The sequence below is a fragment of the Pelmatolapia mariae genome, linkage group LG16_19, assembly GCF_036321145.2.
Source record: "Pelmatolapia mariae isolate MD_Pm_ZW linkage group LG16_19, Pm_UMD_F_2, whole genome shotgun sequence".
NCBI classification, from domain to species: domain Eukaryota; kingdom Metazoa; phylum Chordata; class Actinopteri; order Cichliformes; family Cichlidae; genus Pelmatolapia; species Pelmatolapia mariae.
In genome coordinates, this window is record NC_086241.1 from 40330383 (window position 1) to 40333037 (window position 2655).

Consider the following 2655-nt stretch of genomic DNA (forward strand, 5'->3'; position numbering starts at 1 on the left):
CTTGTTTAGAGGTGATTGTCAGTTTGCGGGGTTATTAGAGACGCTGAGAGTGAGAGAGATCATGTTCTACATTACTTTAAAAGTGATTTTCAGAGCTTTTGATGTATGAAACAGTGTCCATAGAGACATGGATCAACTCTGTTTATGGCGTTGAGTGTTAAATTGTGAGAGTTTCAATAAAGGCTGCAAAATTCTTGCATTTATACTGGGGAGCAAAGAAAAGTTAGACGTTGGTTGTACTAATGAAAACCAGTTTCATAAAAACCATGTAAACAGACATGAAGAAGAATGTGTTTGTAAAACTAGCAGTAAAGTATGGGAACTATAAGCCAGACTGTTTCTGCTATCAAAACAGTTTGTGTTGTTAATCCTGAATGATTCTTGGTCACAACATTTTACTCCACACACATTTGGAAAATCGCATAGTTTGACAATAAATATCCCAGTAAAGACACCTTATTTGTTGTGAAATATGCCGAGGGAGTGATGTTTATCAAAAGTAGAAGTTATAACTGTGGCTAAACCGTTGTACAAAAGAACTTTCAAAATCTATAGTGTGTGAGGTTGTGTGAGTAAGGGATGGCTTGCCCTTCTTGCCTGCATGCGCCAAACCATCTGTTGGATCACGGATTTGACATCTTAGCATTGTAAAAGTGGGGAAACATACTCCTGGCTGAGCATAAGATTTCTTCTTACAACTTAGAATCTCACTTCTAAATGAAATTAAAAAATGTTTTTTGTAAGTATGGCTAATGTATACTTTGACTTCTAAGGCATTCACGCACACACAAGAACAACATCAACACAGAGAAGAAGAAGAGGGGGTAGTTTACTACGCATCATAAAAAAACAAACAAACAAACAAAAAAACCGCAATCATTAATCTTCCAACTGTATCTTTCTGTTCTGACTTCAGAGTCCTTGTTTGTTTACTGAGCCGCACTTTGAGAGTCATACTGTTGTGATACTGGGAAGAAAAGGGTAAGGTGTGCGAGACTAAACCATTACACACAAAACTTCAAAAATCTAAAGAGTGTGTGAGACTGCTAGCTTTATTGTCCAGCAACAAACTTATCTACAAAGTGCTAGTAAAGAGCAACTTGTACATCTGTCCCATTAAGCAATGGCTTAACAAATTTCACTGCAATCTATAAAAGGAATCTGGGTTTAAATATAACATAGTAGTGTTGGATTAAGTGTAGGAAATAAGGTGTCTATGGAACAAATCTCCTTCAACATTCATAATGACCAAAGTGAGGACTACAGACATTTCTCTCAGTCAGCTGATTGTGTTTAGGGTAAAAGCAGCTAAATATACTGAGATTGCTCCACATTTTAGTGAGTAAACTCAGGATGTCTGCGGGTTTTGTCAACTTGGGGTGAACAAAAGCAGAAAAACGGTAAAAGATTCAGACATTGAAAGTCTGGTTTATTTCATGAATACAATGAAACATTTTACAGTCCACAGAGCAAAGTAGCATAAATGATAATGGATACTAAAACATAACACAATATTGTGAGAAGTAAAACTCATCGTCTTTCCAGCTGTTATATTCTGTAAACTTACAATAAACCCCTGAAATTAGATTTTAGTTTTTTTAAGTCATGTATTTAAAAAGAAATGAGTCAATACTTGTTTCCCTCAGCAGCATTACTGAGGTGACACCTTAACAATATCACAGTCTTTATGATGAAAAAACATGTTCTCTCGTTAGCAGATGTAGCAGAATGCATTTATTGCAATGTATGAGCTACACTTCTTGTTACAAAAAAAAAAAAAAAAAAAAAAAAAAAAAAGCTGATTGGAGATGCATCCAAAAAAAAAAAAAAAAAAGCTCCTGTCTGCTTCTGCGAGCACGCACGCACGCACACACACGCACACACACGCACTCTCTCACACACACACACACACACACGAACAACAACACAGAGAGAGAGGGAGAAAGAGAGATCATTAATACAAAGGATTGCAGCAGCTTTTTGGATTTTCACTCTTTGATGGCTTTAATATGAACAACCACATAAAATTCATTCCAACTTTTGCCTTTGCTTCAATTAAGATGTGTCTTTAAATCTATGATTCCTGCGCCTTGTTCAAAAAGTTTACTGACATAGCTAGGGAACTCAGTAAGTATGAGCCACAATAGCTTAGGGACACTTTCTCAAATAAAGAGGATTTCATCATCTCCAGTTCGTGAAAAAAGTGCCACATTAAAAACAAATCAATAGATCCACAAATTATGGATGCAGACTCTTTTCAGCTATTGAGGTATACTTCATGCACTTATCAGCTTACAGTTTAAAGGCTTGCATTAGTGCACAATCTTTTATGGTTATACCACTGTGAATTTTGCTATACAAATATGCTCAAGAGTCTATCATATGTTTGACATCCAACTAAAAATTCGAAAATATATATTTTTAAATCAGTAACTTTGCAAATTTAGAGAAAATGTTTTTTGGACAACAAATGAGTCGCATTTTAAAAACAGTTTAAATAATCTGCGCTGCCAGACAGACATTTATGAAGCGCCGACTATAACACACATCCTTACCGTGTGAAAGCACCGTGGATGTCTTGGAGCAGAGAACCGCGTTGTATTGTCGCTTTTCTCTTATGCATAAGCAACGCTGGCTGGTCAGAAACGCTCTGTG